Here is a 15973-nt window from a genome sequence, read left to right as displayed (position 1 = left end):
TTTAAAGTTTAAACCCGCTCTCTTATGAGCATTTTTGGGATACTATTACCAAACCTAGGGACAGACGCCTATATTTCCAATTCCGGATAGGTTTGTTACCTGTAAATGCATTCACATGTAAATGGCATATAGAAAATGACTGTATGTGCAAGCTATGTTTAGAAGGTGAGGAGACGTATCTGCATATTTTATTTGTTTGCCCAGCTTTTCGGGCTCCATGGAGAAAATGGCTGCAACCGCTATGTAGAAATATGGGTGTTAGGAGTAGCGCTATTACCATGAGAATTTTATTAACCAATACAGAAGTACCGTGTGTAATAGCAGTTGCTAAATTCCTAAATTGGATGTGGCTAATTCGTGAAAAAAATGTGAAAGGTTAATAAGCCCATCAAAAAACAACGGCTGTATAAGAAGATAAAAGATATAGGAATGGATAGGTTAACATTTTGTTGCCAGCACCCTATGGCATAGATGGTGGGTTGTTCTCTGTATCATGCTGGAGATCTCCTTCCCTTTTATATATCTCGACCTAATATACATTGCTGTATGAATTTGTATATATTTGCCATTTACTCATCCCGAATAATTATGCTTATTAATGATTGTACATCCTTAAGTTTTAAACTAATTAGTAGTACAGACCCTTATTGGAAATAGTTTTATGTCTTTTTTAACTAATATGAATTTTAGTATTTCCTTAACAGAATAATGTACGTTTTTTATTTATTTTATATCCAATCATGTTTGTCACCCTCAATTGGCTGGGCTGAGTGTTTTTATTTGCAAATGTCTTTTATGATCTTAAGTGATCGAACTAAATATTATATGATGATGAAAAAGGCATGAGGTGGAATCAAGAATACCAGCCTTGGACAATCAATAGAGCCGTCCACGTGCTTCTGAGCTAAACTTTGGGCCCCTGCACTTATTCTTTCATAAATTACGATTTCAGTCCAAAACGGTAATATGGGCCTGCAGTAATACTGCGTTGCTTTATGGGTTCAAATCATCAAGGTTAAATCAGGAGGATTTTGCCCCAGAAAAGACAAGGAATTATCGGCTAGCATGTAAAAATCCATGCTGTTGCACCGATTTCTGCATATTATTTCCTGCTCTGTACAGGCCTATGAGGGAGAGGTGCTGAAGTCACTTTTGGGGTCTCACGTTCATCCAAACTCTAAATCAGAAGGCAACAGGCAAACTTTAAAAGTGATGAGGTACAAACACGTCCTCAGTGAGAAAGTGAACCGTAACTTCCTCCCAGGCGCAGATAGCATAAAACACTTTATTGTGTTTAAACCATCTCCCTATATGCTACGGAATTAGCCAGATGAACATGTTCTAGATTGGCTCTAGAAACTCGAGTCGAAGGTACTTTTTCTCAGCATGAGACTGTGGAGGGGAGGGAGGAAATCGTTAATAATGTACTCCAATCAGAATTTCAATTCTCTGGGGCCATTAAGAATCACAGACTACCGAATCAAGTTAGTTAATTTATTCCAAAGCCAAAAACAACTGGATATACAGGCACCTCAAAACAAGGTTGTAAAAATACATTGGAACCAATACAAAGCCAAACCTACGTATAAAATTAAGGCGGTGCAGCACACACAAGATGATTGATTCAAGAATCAGAATGCAAAAGATTAAATCCAGGTTCCCCTGCTTCGGAGGTTAATGAAAATAAAGCATCAATCTGTCCCTACACTAGCACTAACATGACATCCCTAAATAAGCAGTTTGCAGAGCAGGATCAGTTAAGGTGTCAGCGTGTGGAGTCTTCCTTAGATGTCTCTCCACTTGTATTGGGTAAGGTAGCATGAAGCAAATGAGGCAGAGTTCTTTCTAAGATGCTCTCTCTCCAAAGGGCAGAGAAGAAGACAGGTCAGTCCCTACTTACAATGCTCCCAATATCTCAGGTATCTTCCCAGGATGCATTTCAGGTCACGCCATCAGATCAGGCCACATTCTTGTAGGTAGTTTTCCATGGGATGACGATTTAGCATGATGACCGTGATTGCCAGGCCTCCTCAGGTGAGAAAGTACAACAGTTCTCCTTATCGGCGTTAGCTTCCAATGTATCCTCTTCTCTCCTTGCCTAACTCCTAAAACAAAGACATTATTCTAACTAAAAAGGGTGCTTCTTCCACCTGTAAAATAAACATGAGAAAGAACAGAATCTAACATGCACATGGAATTCAACTATTATTTTCTAATGCAAGAGCTTCCAGGAAAAATGCATTTCAGGACTCAGCCAACATAAGACAAATGATCATAAAATTTGCTAAGTTATATAGAAATTGAGACATATACAGTTAATATTTTCATCTACGTATAAAATGGCATGATTAATAAACACGTTCATTAATAAAACGATTGTCAGTTGCACAACACTAATGCTTTCTGTTAGTGTTCTCTGCTGTTTACATTTGATTTTCGATAGAATTCTTCATGTATTCTATACTTTGGACTACACATGTCACATTCATGTTATTACATTACAAGATTCTAACACTCAGGTTAACATGACAAAATATTAAATGTTGATGAAGTCTACACATGTGCTTATAATGCATCCCTACAATTAAAATTGGATTTTGCACTACATCACTTCCTAGTTCTTTCTGAGCTTGAAGTCTCAACATTGATTAGACACCACTAAAGGAAACAGTGACTGGTCATGATTCAGATCCTTCATCCTGCTCAAGTCTTTATGTTTGAACATTCATTGACCGAAAATATGCAGTATCATTGTTTTCATTCAAATGGCCCCTAAAATCCGCTTTTTCCCCCATGTTGGTCTACCTCAAATACTCCCTGCAGTTGTCTTAGAACCTCGCACATTTTAAGAGAAGTGACCTAATATTTGGACTATCATATTTTCTTCTTGTGCAAAGGTGTTTAGGTCCCAGACCCTCCAAGACGTAGAAGTAACAATTCTGGTTTATTGTTGAATACAAAATTCTTGCCCACGTTTTCCAGTTAGATAACTCAGCACCTCAGCATGGACTTCTAACTCCTGTGTGTGACCTTTATGTCAGGTGTTTGAAGTTTGGCAGGGCATACTTATCCTTTCATCCTCCCAGGAGTGACAACTTGAGTATGCATATGCTATGCAATAAGATATGTTAATTATGGAACCAAAACATGTTACAGTTATGGGCGCTATCACTGTATTAAAATAAAGAGAACAATTTTAAGTAAAACCGAAAGCCCATCTAAATACTTCTGATCCTGAACAGTGTTCATGCATCATCCGCAAAGAGTGAGGCATTTTCAGCTTATGACGGAATGCAGGGGAAAAAGGGTGTTTTTAACATAAGCATATCGTTTGGGGCTAAATCCCGCTGGCAATAAACTTTAGGCAGATTGAAAACAATAGGTGTGTGTGTCTATCACTCTGTAAGAAGCAGAATGTTTATGTCTTGGTTGCCAAAAACTCTTTGAGGTTGAACTTATTAACATAATGCACATAAAACAACTATTAATTTATATATTTTATCATGGCCACCCACCACTTTGACTACATCAACCAAATTCTCCTTTGCTGTTCTGACTCCCAACAGGGACAAAATCAAGATGCTCTTATTGGCCCTAAGGGCCCACCATTTGAACTCCCTAAACAATTTGACAGACAAACTCTTAAGGCTGTATATAAAGCTTTATGGATGAGATACTGTGGGGCATATTCATGAAAGTTTTGTGCTGTCCTGACACCATCAAGGTAGAGCAAGGGCAACACAAAACCTAGAATGGTATTTACCAAGCCATGCAAGTCTTTCTTGCATGGCCCTTTGTCCCTTAGTACATCTGGAGCAGCACATGTTTCTGTCTTCTGATACTCTGCCCTAGGGAGGCGTCCCAAGGCTGGACCGTAGGTACTCCCATGCATTCTCCCATGGAGTTTGGTGCATTCCCAGATTTACTTATTAACCCATGAGTATCCCTTCTGTACTTCAAGTATCTACATACGGGAAGGGGTGTTAAGTGCCACACCTATGCATCAGTCTTAAGGAAGTGGGGAAGGGATAGAAACTCTTTTCTCTATATAATCCTCACCCCCTCAAACTTTGGCATGTTTCATCATCAGGTTCACCCTGACTCGTAACGGTCAGCTTGGGCTCAACACTGTCTCATGGAGCTCTTATGAAGATTGGTAAAAAGGGGAGTAACTTTAAAGATAAAAATTCCTCATCCACTCTAGAGGTGTCCCTTTATTAGCATGGGGAAAATATGTTCTGGAACTCCCCTTTGTCTCTGCCTTGCTTTACAGATCACCTTAAAACTTTCCAGGAAGGAGCTGATGTGGATGTGAATTATTTTTAGGGGAACATTTCATAAAGTTATAGTTATAGTTAGGACCTCGTTTCTTTTCAAAAAGCGTTTTTTCTTTTGCCAATATCTTTGGCACTGTTTGACAAATCGTCACGAAATTTTCAAAACTAATGGTTCACTCAGGTCAGCTCCTGACTTTAAAGTTTCAGGGTGATTCATTAAGCGGGGGCTGAGAAAAAAGGGGGTTCCCAAAATGCGTTTTCTCTATGTTAATTTACTTACGAACTTTAGACAAAGTTACAGCCTGAACTGCTGAACGGAATTACACCAAATTTGGCAAAGAAGTAGCTCTTGATTCAGAAAGTGACCTATTTTAAATGGTGTAAATCCTTTCAGTAGTTCCTGAGAAATTCAAAAATAAGAAATATCGATATCTGGTGGCCGGGGAGGATTTGCTAACCCTCCCGAGCACAAGCTTAATTTTTATTGGCTGTCAACACTCCAAACCAAGAAGTGATGGCAGCCATCTTGTGACTCGGTAAAACCAAGTCACAAGATAAAAAACAAGAAAAAGGGGCAGGGTAGAAACACCCTGACCCCCTAGGCCTCTTGGCACATTGCTGGTGGGGTGAAGAGGTCCTTTTGTGCTCTGAGGATCTCAGGACTAAAGTGGACTTCATCTCCCGGGCAGCAGTGTGCCAGGAGTTGTGATTGCAGAGTGGTGTAAAAAGGAGGCGTGGCCTCGGACCACTTTCAGCAATCCAGCTGTGTGGGGCTTACTGGAGGTACCTGGTGGGCTAGTTGGCCCCTAGGGACCCTCAGGATTCAAGGGGACTTTAATCGCCATCCAAGAGCACGCCAGGAAGTGCGTTTGCAGAGTGGTGGGGAAAGGGGGCATGGCCTGCTATGTGAACTTAGCATTCCTGCTGTGTGGGACTTACTGGAGGTAATAGGAGGGATAGTTGTCCCCCAAAGTTGACCTTGGGGGCCAACGACCCCTCCTGTTACCTCCAGTAAGTCCCACACAGTGGAATTGCTAAGAGGTCTTTAGAAGCCACGCTCACCTTTCTCCACCAGGCTGCAAATGCGCCTCCTGGCACAGTACTGGTTGGGGGATGAAGTCCACTTTACTCCTGAGGGACTTTGGTGGGCAAGTAGCCCTCCTGGTACTTCCTGTAGGTCCTAGGCAGCGGAATTCCTGAGTGCTGGTCAGAGGCCCAAGCCCTTTTCTGCACCACTCTGCAAATACTCTGCAAACACGACTACTACGTTATAGTTAGAAATTAGCATTTTAAAAACCTTAGAAATTCACTGAAAAAAAACATAGGTTTCAGGGACTTAATAGTTAGAAATTGGCATTTAAAAAACCTCTGAATTTCACTGAAAAAACCATAGGTTTCAGTAACGTTATAGTTAGAAATTAGCATTTAAAAAACCTTAGAAATTCACTGAAAAAAACATAGGTTTCAGGGACGTTTTAGTTAGAAATTAGCATTTTAAAAACATTGGAAATTTACTGAAAAAACCACAGGTTTCAGGGACGTTATAGATAGAAATTAACATTTAAAAAAGCTTTGATATTCACTGAAAAAAACACAGGTTTCAGGAACGTTATAATTAGTTGGACATTTCACTCGTACAAAACCAGAGAAATTCGGCCTTTAAAGTTAGTTGAGCTAACTATAACTTGTGCCCCTGCAATGCACTGCTGATGACGTCACGTATTACATCACTCAGGACATGGTCAGTGACATCACTGATGACATCACAGATAACATCCTAAATGACATCACTGATTACATCATCCACCTAATAAATGATGCACCTCCTCGCACCCTAATATAACCTTTCATACACCCACTCTAAAATACAGACTAACATTGTTGAAACTATAGACACACCAATACCAGTTAGTACATACCCACTGCTGATTCATAGGTCTATACACACATCTACTCACTCACCCATACAGTCACGCATACACTCAGTCACTCATCAATACAGCTTCTGATATATGCACTCATACACATATACAGACACTCACATACTGCCACTCATCCACAGAGATACTCACACATCTAGTCAGTTACCCAAAGACTCAATGACACTGCCATTTACTCACCAGAACAGTTATACACACACCACCTCACTTATTCATACAGATGCTAACACATACTTACTCTCTTATACAATCACTGACACAAGCACTCACTCATCCATACAGCCACTTTCACAATCACACACTCTCACATACAGTCACTTATATACTCCAACATTCACATATAGTGCCTTTCACATATGTAGTTACTCACAGGTATACCACTGAGACATCCATTCACTCACCAACACAGCCATACGCCACACTCACTCACCCATACAGCCCCTCACAAACGCACTCATGAACCCATACACCCACTGAATCACCACTCACACATCCATGGAGGGAGTCACCCCCACCACCCAGCCACACAGACACTCAGACACCCAGACAGGTAATCAGACAACCAATCATTAACCCATATAGACACTCATGTAGCTACTCACCAACCCATGCAGCAACATGCACACCAACTGACAGACTGATACAGACATTCACACAGATTAGTCATTCACCCATGCATTCACTAAGACACATTTAATCTCTCACTTAAACAGTCAGTCATGTACCCACTAAATCATCCATTCAGACACTCATACACCCACTCATTCTTTATACACCTTTTCATATCTACAATTAAGTTTCTTAAACTTTTAAAAATCACCCATTCTCAGTGAATTTCTAAGGTTTTTAAATGCTAATTTCTAACTCTAATGTCCCTGAAACCTATGGTTTTTTCAGTGAATATATATACGGTTGCCAGTAGGTAGTTATAGTTTGGACCAAGTTTCCATAGGAAAAGTATTTTTTTGATTTGCTTATAACTTTGGTGTTATTTGACGAATCCTTATGAAATTTTCAAACAAATTCTTTTTTCAGATCAGCTCCTATCTTGAAAGTTTGGGGGTGATTCGTCAAGGGGGGGCTGAGAAAAAAGGGGCATCCCAAAACGTGTTTTCTCCATGCAATTTCCATAGGAAACTTTAGACAAGGCTACAGGTCAAACTGCTGAACGGAATTACGCTAAATATGGCAGGGAAAAAGGGCTTGGTCCAGAAAGCACGCTTTTGTTTAAATTGTGTAAATACGTTCAGTAGTTTTTGAGAATTATCAAAATTTACAGATATTGATATTTGAGAATTCTGACATCTGATTGGCTGAAGAGTTACGAGCACGAGCTTGCGGCTCATTGGCTATGAACGGTTGAAACTAGGAAGTGTTGGCAGCCATTTTGTGACTCGGTTGAAAGGAGTAGGGGAAAAAAGAGAAAAATTGTATAAGAGGGTATAGTAGGAACACTGTGGACTTAGTTTAAGCAGTCTGTACGGTGCAGAGGCAGGGAGTTTGAATGTTGCGTAGGCCGTGGAAATCACGTCCGCAGAACAACGGTGCGCAGTATTGCGACAAGGTTGTGTTGTCTCTGGAAATCCTGTCGGGAAAACAATGCGCACGTATTGTGGCAAGCAGTGTGTAGGGTGCACACACAGGTAGTGTGAATGTTGCGTAGGCCGTGGAAATCACGTTCGCAAAATAACGATGCGGCAATGTTTAGTAGGCTTGTGGAAATCATATCGGGAAAACAACAATGCGCCATATTGTGGCCTTCCTTGAATATAATGCGCAGTAATGTTTACTTATAATGCGGTGTTCACTTTTATTACGGATAGTGTCACTTTGTTAGAGGAAATGTATTATTATGTGGGAGGGCGTGTTCTGTCCCTGTGCGTGGAACAAAATTAACGTTTAATTGTCTGAGGTGTTCCAACAATGAGCTTAATGTTCATTGGCTGCGAACCATTGAAAGTAGAAGTGTTGCTAGCCATTCCCTCCCTCTCCGTGGAGTAGCAAGGACATCTGATTGGCTCACATGTTCCAAGCAGGACCTTCCAGAGCTTAATGTTCATTGGCTGCGAACCATTGAAAGTAGAAGTGTTGCCAGCCATTCCCTTCCCCTCTGCGGAGTAGCAGGGACATCTGATTGGCTGACGTGTTCCAAGCAGGACCTTCCCAAGCTTAATGTTCATTGGCTGTAAACCATTGCAAGAAGAAGTGTTAAAAGCGATTCCCTCCCCCTCTGTGGAATATCAGGGACATCTGATTGGGTAACGTGTTCCAAGCAGGACCTTTCCAAGCTTAATGTTCATTGCCTGTGAAGCATTAAAAGTAGAAGTGTTGGGAGACACTCCCTCCCCCTCTGCGGAACACCATGGACATTTTATTGGCTAAAGGGTTCCGAGTACACGTTTGCTCCTTATTGGCTGGGAACGGTTCACTGTTGTCAGCCATTTTGTGACGCACTTCAAAGGAGAACAGGGAAAAAAGTAGTAGAGGGGAGGGTAGGAACACTATTAACTCTGTACAGTGGTCACAAGGTGGTGGACAGGGACTGTGAAGGTAAAAATAGTTTTTTATATATTGTAAGGGCCATTTATATAATTTGCGTGGGGCCTACAAATCATGGCAGGAAAATAACAGAGTGTGTTGCGGTCTTCTTTTTATTAAGTCTGCGGGGGGGATACTTCCCAGGAGCACTATTTACTTAGAATGTGGCTTTACTTTTCTGATGGGGAGGTGTGGTTGCGCTGCAAAAATTTCAGTCTAGGTTTGAAACAGTTTTTATTAAGCAATCGCAAATATACTTTCTTAGGAAAGTGAAGCTGTATATATCAAAGGGGTGACAAATAAAAACGCAATTCATAAAATATCCCTTAAGCGTGGCCACACCCTCCATTTTTTTTGTAAAAGTGTTGCCCCATATTTTAGTTAATATAAAAGGGCATCAGTTACTTTTAGATCAAGTAGAAAAGAAGTTCTACAAGAAACACTCCCGCACTACATCATCTTAGGTCACAACAACAATAACAAGTAAAAAACAGTTAAACACAAATGACGTCATATTACCTAGAAATGTACGCTTTATCAAAATTTTAAATGAAGCACTGTGTATACAATTTTTTTTTTAGCAACTACTATTTTATAAAACATTAGCAGTATTACAAACTGTGAGGTAGTAAGTTATCAATGGAAATAACTAGGCCTGGGCGGTAAATTCCGTTCCGCTCGCGGAATTTGCGGAATTTCGGTAATTTCGCGTTTCGCGGAGAACGCGAAATTGCCCAAAATTCTGCTTTCCGCGACTTCGCGAAATTTTTTCTTGTTCGCGTTCTCAAAATGCGTGTTCGCGAGATATTTCTCCCCGAGCACGCAAACAGCAACTTTGAACAGGAAAAAAGCATCGCGAACAAGCAATTCCGCGTGTTCGCGGAATTTCTGCATGTTCGTGGAGATTTTTTACCGTTTCGCGGAGATTTGCGTAATGCGATTACGCGAATTCCGCCCACCCCTAGAAATAACTGTAGTATATGTTGTTAATTTCTCACACAGACAGATCTCCAACCCCTTTCAACTACTATAAAGTCACAGTATTAAAATATACAGGGTGAGTTTATAGTATTTCACAGGAGAACAAGAATAAGGACCACAACAAAAATATCTACATTTTTACAATTTCTATTCTGTAGAACTCGGAAAAGTTCTGTCGTAATGCTTAGAGGTCGCTCACTGCTCCGCTAAGAGATCACGTACTCCTTTAAGAGCATATAGGATAGTAGTATAATATACACTACTATTCCTATATATTCTATAGGGAGAAGGAGAATAGGAACCACAACAGAGAAAAAGAGAAATACCAAAATATCATTCAGAAATGTAGGGTTTATCAAAGGCATTTAGTAAGAAAGTATCTATGCAAACAAGCTTTTTTTAAAGTGCAAATCCGAAAAATATTCTCACTGTAAAAATATCTGCTCAAGTAAGTTATAAAGGTCAGTAAGCTGTATTTCAGATGCTTTACTCCTGGCGACAACAAATATCCAACTCTTGTTGCTTGAAAAAATGACACTGTACTACAATATACAGAGTGTCACTGATGCCAGACAATAGGAAAAGGAAAAAAACGTCATGAAAACAAAACAAGATGAATAACTAAATATTTTCCAGCAGTGAATATGTTCAAAGCTTCTTTTCTCTGGGACTTAGAAATCTTTCGTCTTCGCGTCGACGGGTCATAAACTCCACTGAGGTCAGTATAAATATGAATATTGCAAAATACATACTCACACTATATGATCCCGGGGAGGAAACAGAGTAAGAACCAGAAGGTGCTGGTGTTACATATAAATCTTTAATCTTCGCGCCCACGGGTCACCAACACCTCTGAGGTCAAGTATAGTGTCAATATTATAATATACAAAGTCACACTATATGAGCTCAAAGGAGCCAGAAAAGGAACATTGTTTTCTCTATTCTGTCTGTTTCTGAATACAAGCTGCTGACGTTACATATAAATGGCAAAAACAATCAATAACAGTTTTTTCTAAATACAAATCTTTAAATAATCACACATAGCTACGTATTATAAATATCTGCTATGCTATAATCAAACGACTTACAACTCCATAATGTGTTTTGTTGTTGCAAAAGAAGAATCCGACGCTAGAAAACGTAACCTGCACCACAGAATGGACATGAGTAAATAACTCGCAAAAACAAAACTAATCGATCAACAGGTGTGGTTTATATACTTTTTGGTTATTGAGTCGTCGATGGAAGGAACATACGGCTCCGCCCATTTAGATGTCATGTTTTACAGTTGACACGTGCTCACATTTTCATTGTTTAACTTGTGCACGTGTTGGGAAAAGTTACAAAATGTGAAGCAGTAAAGGTTTCGATTTCGATCCTCACACGTATAAGCTCCTTAATATGTACATATGTTAGAGAGAAAGGAAAACCGTGTCATTTCCTTTCTTGTGACTAAAAACATCTATTAATTGCCGGAATTCTAAATAGAAGTTATAAAAAAAATATTGTTCAGAATAGAAGAAAAAGAAATACGTGCTAATATTTCTCATCACTATGGTTTTAAATTTTTTTTTAAAAATGCCAGTATTTGTAAAGCATACAGCTACCTCCAGAGAGGTGTCCTGGCGCTCTGGGGCATCGGGAAGATTAAGCAAGGTATTACCCACAGTGACATAGTGGTGGGCTAACGTGCCGCCGGAGCTGGGAATAGAACTGTGAACGCTGTTGTTCGAAGTCAGGTATCATAGCTGCTGCGTCACACTTTTTCCACACTTAGATGTTAATTAGTGCTAATTAAGTTTTAAATATTCTTAAATTATAACTTATAACAGACTACTGTTACAGTTGGTTTTTCACTACAAAAAGTATGCACGTTTTAAAAAAAAAATGTACTTAAAAACAATATAGGTTTCAGGGACATTGTAGTTAGAAATTAGCATTTATAAAACCTTCGAAATTCACTGAAAAAACCATAGGTTTTAAAAACATTATAGTTAGAAATTAGCATTTAAAAAACCTTAGATATTCACTGAAAAAACCATAGGTTTTAAAAACGTTATAGTTAGAAATTAGCATTTAAAAAACCTTAGAAATTCACTGAAAAAACCACAGGTTTCAGGGACGTTATAGTTAGTTGCATAGTTCACTCATATAAAACCATAGAAATGTTCCCGTTATAGTTAGTTGAGCTAAGTTTAACTTGCGCCTCCGCAATGCACTGCTGATGACGTCACATATTACATCACTCATGACATACTCAATGACAAAACTGATGACATCACTAATAACTTCTCAAATTACATCACTGATGACATCACTGATGACATCATTCACGTGATCATCTGATGCAGTTCTTCAGAACCAAATAACACCTTTCATACACTTAAACCAGATTGGTCGCACACTGCTACACCTACCAGGCGTGTTCCCCCAATGAAAATGGTCCCTGAAGGTCAGCGTCGGCGGATACACCTATGCTCGAGTGTGAATGCAAGTATGCGTGGCCTGTGCCATCCCTGGACACGTGTTTCGAGGTAGTTGCCTCTCGTCAGCAGGGAGTAGGAAAATGTGTGGGGTTGCTGTGTAAGCTGCTAAAATCGTTATCAGGTCTAGTACCTCTCGTAGCGCGCAGGTGCGTAACCATGAGTCCGTCGACTCCACCGGCTCAAGGGAGCCTGAATATAAAGTTAAACCAGATTGGTCGCACACTGCTACACCTACCAGGCGTGTTCCCCCAATGAAAATGGTCCCTGAAGGTCAGCGTCGGCGGATACACCTATGCTCGAGTGTGAATGCAAGTATGCGTGGCGTGTGCCATCCCTGGACACGTGTTTTGAGGTAGTTACGATTTTAGCAGCTTACACAGCAACCCCACACATTTTCCTACTCCCTGCTGACGAGAGGCAACTACCTCGAAACACGTGTCCAGGGATGGCACACGCCACGCATACTTGCATTCACACTCGAGCATAGGTGTATCCGCCGACGCTGACCTTCAGGGACCATTTTCATTGGGGGAACACGCCTGGTAGGTGTAGCAGTGTGCGACCAATCTGGTTTAACCTTTCATACACTCACTCAAAAGTACATACCACTAATATGGAAATCATGCTCATTCAAATAGCAGTTACTACCTATCTGCTTACTGATTTATAGGTCTACATACACGTCCACCCACAAATTCATACAGTGTGTTATACACACAGTCATTCATCAATACAGCCAATAATATATCCACTCATACACCTATATAAATACTCACACACTGCTACTTACCCTAAAAGTTAATCTAAAACATAGTGAGTCACCCAAAGAATTCTTTCCAATGCCATTTACTTTTTTTACACAGTTGTACACACAGCACATCACTTATCCATACACATATTTACTGTGTTTAACAATTATTGACATAACCACATACTTATCCATGGACCCACTGTGACAATCACTTGCTGTCACATATAGTCACTTATATACTATAATTCTGCAAAATACTGCCTTTTACATATGTAATTACTTACACACATATCAGTAACACATTGTTGCATTTACCAACAAAGCTATACATAAGTTCAGTCACCAATACAGTCCTTAGCTCATACACTCATAAATGCATACATGCACAGAATTATTCAGTCACACATCCATGCAAAGAGTCACACACCCACCCACGCATACAGACACTTTAGCACATAAACATGTTCTAACGCAACAAATCATTCTTGAATATACATTAGCATATAAACATAAAACATTCTTAAACTTTTTAGAAACACACAGTCTGTGGATGATGTCATCAATGATGTCATTTGAGATGTTATCAGTGATGTCACTGAGCATGTCATGAGTGATGTAATATGTGACATCATCAGCAGTGCATTGCGGGGGCGCAAGTTATACTTAGCTCAACTAACTATAACGGGTGAATTTCTCTGGTTTTATAAGAGTGAAATGTGCAACTAACTATAACGTCCCTGAAACCTATGTTTTTTTTCAGTGAATATATATATATATGTATGTACATATACCATCAATTGGCCCCAAATACAGTGCGCGACTCGACCAGTGCTGGAGTACAAGCAGGACCAAGCCTCGCATCAATTTGTCACCAAAAAGAAAATTTCTAGTTCGCACTCCAGGTGTGGATTTTGTCAGATTTGTTTATTAATTTTGTTTCACTAGCACCCACACGTTTCGACCATGGTATATATGATATATACTTTCCTTTCATTCGTATCAAATATTCACAATGGAACAGATTCAGATGCGTAATTAAAATTCAGTTTAATCCGTCAGCCATAACGTGTTTCGGCAGCTGCAATGTCCTTGGTCACATGTCCTGTACGCTTTGTTTAGTTCCTTTTACATGCTGCAAAAAATTAACCTAGGAAAAATACTTTTTTCTCCGTATGCTTTAATTACAGATAACCATTACAATTAATTGTCATCAACTCATAAATAATAAGTATACACATTTGGGCAAGTGTCAGACAATTGTCTTATTATAGTTGACATTTCTGATAATCAATGATCGGTCTCGACATATCATATCCATGATGGACAGCACAATCCATTGATCACCAATTCATCTATTTTATAAAATACTTTAATCCTCCGCTTTGTTTCAAAGTGCTAAATGCATAGAGATTCTCATACCTTTTTCATAAATATAGATATTTTCAGTCATTCTTTTACAGTTATGCCGCATCAATACCTGGCTTGTGCCCTTAACATTTCATCTGATTCCTTAAATCAAATCAGCATTTGTTGTGCAAAATATGCATTATTATAGGTATTAAAGTGCTTAAGTGCGGAAGAACTGTACCATCATTCGGCAAGCGCCAAAAGGATCTCACATATTCGTATCTATGTCCTGAAACCATATCAGAATTCTAATGTGCAAAACCTGCATTTACTGTATACACAAAAGTGCTTAAGTGCTGAGAAATTCATATTTCCATTCGGCAATTGCCGAAAGTTCTAACATATTTGCACCTAAAACCATCTTGAAATATATGTCTAAAACCTACTATTTTTCTCCTTACCACAATGTCAATTATCAATGCCCAATCCCTCTCTTTTTGTTTTTTACTTTTTTGTTTTTACTTTTTAAAGGGGAGGAACCTCAATTCAAATTCTCTTTTTCCAAAAAACCCTTATCCTTTGGCCTGTTGAGTTAAAACAGAGGAAAATTAAAAATGTTCTAAAGTAAAATTAAAACACATTTTTCCTCTCCATAGTGCTTCATTCATCAGTTTATAAACAAGAGTGCAATTCCTCATCAAAATTTAATACATTAGGTGTTTTTCTGTTTAACATGTTTGTGTATCTTGTTTCCAATTCACTCAATATCCTAGCATGGTCGCCCCCTCTCCTACTAAGTGGAATTGCATCAATCACAAAATGACTGATTAGTGTCAGATTATTTGATGAAAAATGTCACAGTGTCGTGCCACCGGGTAAGGTCGATATCCGTTGGCTATTACCCTCATGTGCGGTAAAATTTGTTTATGTACTTGCAGTGTGGTGTTACCCACATACCTCAACTTGCAAGTGCATGTCAGCACATAAACTGCAAACTCTGTTTTGCAATTGTATGCCCCCTGAGTTTTACCTCCTCTTTTGTAAATGGGGTGTAGTATGTGGTAGTGTTCTGGCCTAAACTATAAGCCTTACAACGAGTACATATCTTAAAACCACTTCAGGGTCTTAACCAACTTTGTTGGTGCTCCATCTCTGGGCTGCTGTTTACAATTGCATCTCTAAGAGATGTAATAGGGGGATTTTTCGGTAGTGCATTCCCTATGACTGGATCTGATCTCACTATATGCTAGTTTCTATTGAACAGAATCCTAAGCTCTTTATCCCGCACATTGTATGTGGTTAGGAACTCAATGGGGCCTTACTTTCCATTTTCCTTGATTTCTCTTTGTTTTCTGTTGGCTGCTTTGTGGGCTTTCTCAATTACAGAGATATTGTATCCCCTTTCCAAAAATGCATTGGTCATTTTATCCTGGCACTGTTGTAGATCATACTCCGTGCTACAATTTCTTCTCGCACGGAGCATTTCACCATAAGGAATGCTTTGTTTAGTGTGGAAGCAAAAAGCATGGATAATTGTGTTTACTCCTGTCTCCTTCCTGTGAAGTCTTGTTTCTAGCTTACCACCTTGAACAAATACCTCTATATGCAGAAATGTTACCTTTGGCACACTAATGTCCTGTGTGAATTTCAAAT

The sequence above is a fragment of the Triturus cristatus genome, chromosome 3_2, assembly GCF_964204655.1.
Source record: "Triturus cristatus chromosome 3_2, aTriCri1.1, whole genome shotgun sequence".
NCBI classification, from domain to species: Eukaryota; Metazoa; Chordata; class Amphibia; order Caudata; family Salamandridae; genus Triturus; species Triturus cristatus.
This window is presented reverse-complemented; position numbering follows the sequence as displayed.